Below are 8,115 nucleotides of genomic sequence, written 5' to 3'. Positions count from 1 at the left end.
AATCAGTTTTGTGACACACACAGACAAATCATCTTCAAAGTTCTGATCTTTTATAACATCTTCATTCTGGACCTTCTGCCACAGATGAGCAAGTCTTAGACTACAGTAATTAATTCTGTATTTGTCACTCAGGAAATGTAGACATGCTTTTCTAATTACTGTGCGTTCACATTGAATAAGCTGTCCTAACATGGTCATGTGAAGTAAAGTAGACTCAGTCAAAGACAACAATTTTGCATGTTCCTTTAAAACATGAAACTTAATAGACTGTACAGTGTAAAAATGTCTCAGTGGCCATTATAGATGAGAGAGACAACCACAATGCATGTATTGTGTATACTAGCAAGAGATTATTGTATTAAAAGAACTTGAAAAACTGGAACTGAGCCAGTTGTGTAACATGAGTGTGACACAGTGTGTCTATGTTTGTACAGATATGCTGTACTGTACTTTATAATACTGCACTGTTGTTTTCTCAGAATAAAACAGATTACATTTCATTTTCCAGTCACCATCAAATCCTGACAGCACACACTACCCATCGGTCATAGCTCTACAAACCAGTAAGTTTGCAGAGCTACTATTAGAAGAACGACTAGCAGGAAGAATCTTTGTGAATGAAATTACCTTTAAGAAACATTACAAACCACATGAGTTTATAAATGAGATAATAAATGATCGACTGTTGTTGTTCGTTTTTTGTACAGGGTCCTTGCAGCTTTCTGTATGAGTGTTTTATAACATGGATATAGGGAGAGTCCTCGGGCATGTCTGTTAGCTGCTAACTCATACATCTGCTCCATCAGAGACACTGAAAGAAAGTAGGTAAAAGGTTATTGCTGAATTGGCTCATTTTATTTATGAGGTTTGACAGGATACTTTTCATTACAGCACTTATAATCGACTTGTTTACTGCCAGTTATGCGTTATGCTCCTTTCATACTTGCGGTTTCATGTGGGTTGGGCATCCCATCACTGTTACATGTAAAATCCGATTTACTTTTATATCTCTCTCCCCCCCTGATTATGATGCCCAGACAAGTAACAGCGACACACTGCAGTGACCTAACAAGAAGATGAGACAGACTGCAGCACAAATGAAAACATCTGAACCTATCACAGACTGAGTCAGAATTAATGCATCTTACACAAGTGTAAACACAAATATGATAACATAACCCTGGCAACAGTGGGAAGTAGGAAGTCCTTTTTCTCAGGAACTAACCTGGTAGAATCGGGTCCAGGGAGGAGACATCATCTGCCACAGCAGACAAGCAGGCGAAGGACGAACAACAAAGGTGGCAAGACAGAAACTATAGGAGGCAGATAACGTATGACATACAATAATGGCACGCAAATACATGAGGCATAAAAAGGGGTGTGTGTGAGAAATGCTCAGCCGTCAGAACAAATCTTTTCACCTAAGCAAAATGAATTTTCTTAATAAACTTCAAGTATTTATTAAAAAAAATATTAAAGTAAAGCTAATCAAATTTTAATTTAGTCGTCATATTAGAAGGTTTAAATTACACCTGACTCTCTTGGTGCTCGTAGCTGAGATTATGTTGCATCTTGCACACACAAGATTTATGATGAGGAAGAAGAGGGAATGTTATTTCCCATCCTGGGGAACAAAGAAAAAAACATATAAATCTTTCTGCACTTAGTTGACTCCAAGAACAACAAGATCCATGTAGCTGTAAGGAAGGAAACCCGATCAACTTAATAAGTGCTCATGGTGAAATTTCAGTGTAAAATAAAACCTGTAAAATACATATTTGCACCATTCTGCGGTTTCATGCGAGGCATACCGTATACTAGAGATTGAAACGCTTGAAGTTAATGATTACCGCTTAACAGTCACCACATCAAAAGCCAACAATACAGCTCAGAAATCAAAGACTCTTTCCAAGATGTTTGGATCTGGCTTGTGAAATGAAAACGTTGCGTCGGTCACGTTTGACCAGAATTAGAAAATATATTAAAACTTCACCCTTCTGTCTGTGTCTGTTGTTCACCTCTTTATTTGAGTTGTTTCCTCTGTCTGGTCTGTTGTAGGATTTTTTCTTGCAAGGGGTTGATTAGGCAGTAGACTCTGATCCTTGGCCACCAGTCTAATTTTACACTGCGTGTCTGGAGGAAAGAGACAACACTGCACTACCTTCCCTGCAAACGTCATATTATTTCTACAGATTAAAGCCAATGCGCATGTCAGATTTGTGCATATCAGAAAAGTCACAAAATCTGTGAAAGCATCCCTGCAAGGATTGGATCACATTTATATATGCATCAAAATATCCATTTGAAAACCTGCACAGATGCAGTACGTGCACCAGATAATGTATTACTAAATGTAGTTCTGAGTCATAAAGCACATTGAAATTATAGGATTTAATGTAGGCTAGCATGTTATGAGGACACAATAAAAAGAAGGGATTGTATTTTTAATATGCAACGTGAGCTTTTGATATCCTCTAAGCAGCAAACTGACTTAATTTACTTTGCAAAGTGTCAATGAAAAAACTAATCTACCATAATTAAGTGCTAGAAGTGTGTCTTTTAACAACAGTCCTGAGAATTGATTAAAGCAGCTCAACACGGATAATCGTCGTGGCATACTTTTTGACTCATTATATAATCCCGTTCTGTTTCTCATACCACGTGTCAGTTGAAATACCGGCCATTGTTTTCTCAAGAATGTCAGATAGAGATGCTTAGATAAACTGCTGTGAGTAAACTACCTGTAAATACAAGGTTAGCATTTTGTTTCTCTGACATGTGAATAGAATTTAAAGGTGGTTTCTGCTGGCGTTTGTTGTCAGTTACTCCAAACCCAGAAGATTAAAAACATCCCGTCGGAGCTACTCCCAAGTCTGACAGTAACACTAAACATTCTTGAGTTTCTGGGTAAACTCCGAGCCTTGAGACTCATCCTCGTAACATTTTACTGGTCATGGTTCGAAGAGCGTGAAACTGGGATGGTCTTCAATTATCAGTGCTGATAAACTGTGATGATGTCCTGTAAGTTACCTCTGCAAAGCTGCAGTAATGCTGGCATCAAAACTGCAATAGGAAGACAGGCCTGTAGCTGATCGTTGTTGTGATCAGTTAAGTTGTTTCAAATACTTATGTTTATATAATTGAATGAAGTCAATAAGTAATAGTGCCCCCAACTGCTGCCTAAGCGAAAACCTGTAGTGTTCCCGTACGTGTCAGGAGTATCGGAACAGCTGAGACGCATTTTTTCTGATGACCACGTCTCGGTGGCTTTTAAACGCTCCGCCAAAAATTAGTCCACCACGAGGATCAGGTCCTCCGACACAAACAGAGTAATATAGTGTATGTTGTTAAGTTCCAGGAGGATTGCCTGATTGATGATGTATACATCGGGCGAACCAAACAACCTCTGGCTAAGCGGACAACACACATGTGCTACTTCGTCAGGCCAGTCTATTCACACCTACAGGCCAGTGGACCCTCCTTCAGTGATGAGGATGTACACATCCTGGATGGGGAGGAGCGGGGTGTGAGCGCGGAGTCAAGGAGGCCATTTACGTGAAAAGAGAAAGACCATCTCTGGATCGAGGAGGGGGCCTAAGGGTACATCTTTAGCTATGTTACAATGCTGTGATTGCAGCCGTTCCCCAACTCTCTGTGAATGGGACTCACGACCATTGATCAGTGGTTGTTGATCAATGGTGATGGAATTTGCATATTAATCATCAAGAACTGACCTCACAGCCCATTTTTCATTCAGGGGGCTTGTTTCAGTTATTGTGCAAATGCACTGTTTATGAGGTTGGAGAAACCTGCAGTCAGCTGAGACTGAAGAAGTCACTTGGATGAGTGACGAAACGTTTCTCTCTCTGAAAATGTCCAGATGAACAGAATCAACTGTTGGGATTTATTTACCTGGATGATTGAGCGTGCATCAAGACAGCAAGTCATAGTGGTCCACATTCATTTATTCTTTTTTTCTTGATGTACAGCAGTGCCTGCTGCCTCAGCTTCATTACCCAGACAAGCACTGTGTTTGTGTAGGTGTGTGTGTGTTAGAGAGAGAGAGAGAGAAAGTGAGAGATCCTAGAAGTTTTATTTGTAATGAGTACAGATCAAGTTTTACAGGTGTAACAGGTCCGACAGGTGACTACTAAGTTGAGGTTTTCCATCTGTAACTCCCCCATACGAGCTTTCTTTATACTATCTGTCAACATTGCCATTAAATCTGAAGTGATCACATTGCCAGACGGTGTGAGGCTTTGTCTTCTACGCTGAAACTTGATTATGTTGGACGTGCTGCAGTATATTCTCAGGTTACAGGGTAATGATCAGGAAATGGAGCTCTGTAGCTGGGAAACTGCTGTTGTTTGTTATTTGTCAATCACACATAATATTCACACCCATTGTCTCACTGCCAAAGCTGATGAGATGCTTTGTGCATTTGTAAAGTTGGTGCATTGTTGTCAAGTACCAGTCTTTTACGCATTTTACAGGGTTGCTGGCAGCATATCCTTGTGGGAAATAATAACTTGGATACATTTACTACTTTGAATCACAATAAAAAGACACTAAATGAGACTTTGATTTTATAGGAGTCTGCAGGGTTTTACTGTGTTTCTCACAACAAAGCACAAACTGAAAAGTTGTATAATATTTAATTGAAAAACATGAGTATGTTTTCAATAAGTGTAATGCAATACACTTCAAATTTCTCTACCGATTTGTTTTCTATCTCATATTTCTGCAAATTATGGAAAGATTGCTTTACGTGCAAAAAGATCCCCCAGTTTAAGACCAGGAGGACAGCACAAACGGAACCTGTGAAGGTAAAATCTGTATCAAAATGCTGATCCGTCTGCTGTGGTGACCCACTGGGGACGGTGGAAAGTACCAAGCATTTCAAAATGTGGAAATTCTTTTTTTTTTTTGCATCACCTTTATCAACACTGTAAGCATTTGGAAAGTGCTCAGAGCATTTACTGGAGCCTTAAAAAGTGAAATATTTTTCATTCATTTTTAATGTAGGTATAGATTTGAGAAGCTCACCAGCTTAAGGCTTCTTATCATTTGTTTCAGTTGCTTGATAATTCTGGACTGCAATCGGGCCAGTTAAGCCAGTTTAGACTTCAGTTAAGCCAGTTTAGACTGACTACAGATCCGTGCTGGTGCATGCTCAGAATTTGGCTGGATCTCTTTTGTTGCCTTCCTTGAAAATGAAATCATCTGCATGGCAGCACATGTTGCCCCGTGTGCCACACATCATCACAGATGCTGGTTTTTGAGCCGTGCCCTGCTTGTCGCTCACATACAGAGTTCATTCTTTTGTCCAACTATCGAAGCTTTTCATTTGAGTATTACCTGTTAGCAGGAAAACCAAATTACCTGGGAGATCGATACTTTTATCAAATGTGTGGGGGAAATAATTCGCACAACATCAAAGCTGAAACGTGCCCCGGGTCACTGCTCAAATAAAGACGTGAATCCAGTGCCAGCAGCATTCGCGTGTTAAGTTGCATTCGCCAAAGAGGAAGGTTATTCAGTTATAAATCGAACACATTGCTCTGGGGTTTCCAAGCTTTCATAAATGATACGCTGTTCTTAAGCAAATGCACCCACATCCAAAAAATGCATCACGTTCACAAGGTCACGTAGACTTGTTGTGCAAACTGAACAGTGCAAAATAAATCCTCAAGGGTTACAATTATTATTTCTTGAGACTTCCTTTTACTGCGGCTTCATGATATTTGCCCCATAAAACGAATGCCATAAAAACACAGCGTCGATGCTGTTTTTCATGTAGTGCACTCAAAAGGAAATAGAGCCTCCTGCTGTGTTTACCTTAGAGTCACTTATCAACCAAGGATTAAATGTTTACTGACATGGGCAAGGAAACCTGGGGTGAATAATTAGCCAGAAGTGGGCTGCTGATGGGAAGATGTGCCACGTGGTTGACACACTTTTATCGAAAAGATTTTCAGTTTGCTTCTGTCATTGAGTCAGCTTCATGTGTGTGTGTGTGTGTGTGTGTTTGTTTTGTCTTTACAGGAACCTTAAGGAAGTAACAGCAGTTTTTGTTGACTTTTCTTCTTATGATTGCTCACTTATGTTGAAAATGGTGCAATAGATACCCTATTACACAAAAATCAGATTCCCATTGTGGTAATTATCTTTAGCCTATGGGAGTGTCTGTCTTAGCTGGGGTAAGACTCCCAACACGTATGTGGTTCACATTTGAGTATACTTCCTAGTTCTTGAAATGACTGATAAGTAAAACTTTATCTGTGGCTACAAACCTGAAGGAACTGAAAAAAGAAAAAAAGTCAACAAAAGGAGTCAAAAGAGTGAGTCATAAACGAATTCTTCCTTAAAGGAAACCTGTTCACATTTATTAACTTCCTGTTAATAATAGGTATAACTATACTTCCAAGAATCAAAGGTGGAAAAGCTGCAGTCTGGGAATGCAACTGATATTGGGGAGAGGTGCAGCTTCACTTTTGTTCTTAAATAAAGAGTCATGTGAGAAGAACTATTTCACTAAGTTAATAAAAAAGAGTGAATAAAAGTAAACAATATTAATTAGATTACGATTAGATAAATACAGTACTTTGCAAAAATTTTGAGCCATTCCTCATTTCTTTATGTTTCCCTAATAAAACATCAAATAGGAGAAGCAATTTTTGTAAATACAGATTTTAAGGGGAAAACAAAGTTATGTAATTGTAAGAGCTCTTCTTTGGATGTTGGTTGTTCCTTTTGGTTCCTGTTAAAATGATCCCACATTGCTTTAATAATGCTGAGGCTTCAACCTTTTCTTATCGTTGTCCTTCCTTAAGAATGGCTTCCTGACAGCCAGCCTTCCACTGAGACATTCCCGATGAGTCTTTAGTGAACAGTGGATGGATCAACTGAAGGGCCAGATCTCAGGTCTCGTGTCAGGTCTTTTCTTCTGTCTGCTGTAGATCTTTTTTTGTTTACTAGTTTGTTTGTTTTTACAGCTGCCATTTCTGTTGTGCCAGGTCTTTGGCTAATACCTCTTTGGGAATCAACTTGTTGGCACCAAAATATATTTTTATGTCTGTTGAATGGTTTTACATTTGGTATTTTTCACAGATTCAGCTTAAGAAATAGGGCCAAATTGTATGTTTTGATCAAAGGCTGCTTAAAATTGGCCATCAGCTAAATTAGCCACTGAACACAACCCTGGTTCATCTTTTGAGTTAAGACCCTTTTTATGCTTGAATGATTCAAATGTCAGTGTTAAGTGGTTCAAAAGGCAAAAAAACACACCTCTGAAAATGGCTGGTTATGAGGACTGGATTGAAAACAAGCGTACCTTCAGAAACCCCGGAGAACATCTACTCAAGAGCACTTTTAAAAAAATATAGAAGAATTTTTTGACTTTTTTGAAGCAAAATATAAAGGCATGAGGGTTTGTTTGTTTTTTTTAACTTTTGCACACGTCTGACTTTAAATTGGATTTTAATCGTTGACTTGCAAGTTTATAGATGGCCTAGATCTTTTTTTTTTATTTAGTTTCCCTTTAACCTCTTCTGTACCTGTTTTCTGCAGAAAATCTTGCAGTCAGGGAATCATGATTTCTTACATTATTACACAGACAAAATAGCTAGATGACAAAAGAAAAAGAAAACAATGTGTTCCTCATAAATCAAACAAGAAGATGCACTGAGTAATTATCCAAAGTTAATCTTATGAAAAAAGAGACAATACTAGATAAAATGCTGTGATTCAATCCACGTGAGAAAGGTGAAGCTTGGCTCTAATAATGCCCACATCGTCTCAGACCTATCAGAAGAGCCACAGACCATAAAATGTTAGTTTGTCGTGTCTGGGACATTGCATCATCTCTCTCAACCACTTGCATCCACTCCAATTATTTGCTGTCTGAAACGAGGCATTTTGGCTCCGGCTGCCCCTCACACATTTTGGTTTGAACAGCATGTGGTACATAGTCAGGGCTGTGTGCCAGAGATGACTATATGAGGGACTTCTGCTCTTACTGTAATCATACATGGAGTTCCACAGGGCTCAAAGTAATTCTGTTTACATTATACATGCTTCCCTTACACAGTATCATTAGAAGGCCTGGGATACAAT

Source organism: Haplochromis burtoni, unplaced genomic scaffold, assembly GCF_018398535.1.
Source record: "Haplochromis burtoni strain Fernald_Lab_line unplaced genomic scaffold, NCSU_Asbu1 Contig_162, whole genome shotgun sequence".
Lineage (NCBI taxonomy): Eukaryota > Metazoa > Chordata > Actinopteri > Cichliformes > Cichlidae > Haplochromis > Haplochromis burtoni.
The sequence above is the reverse complement of the archived record's forward strand: the minus strand, read 5'-3'. Positions refer to the sequence as shown.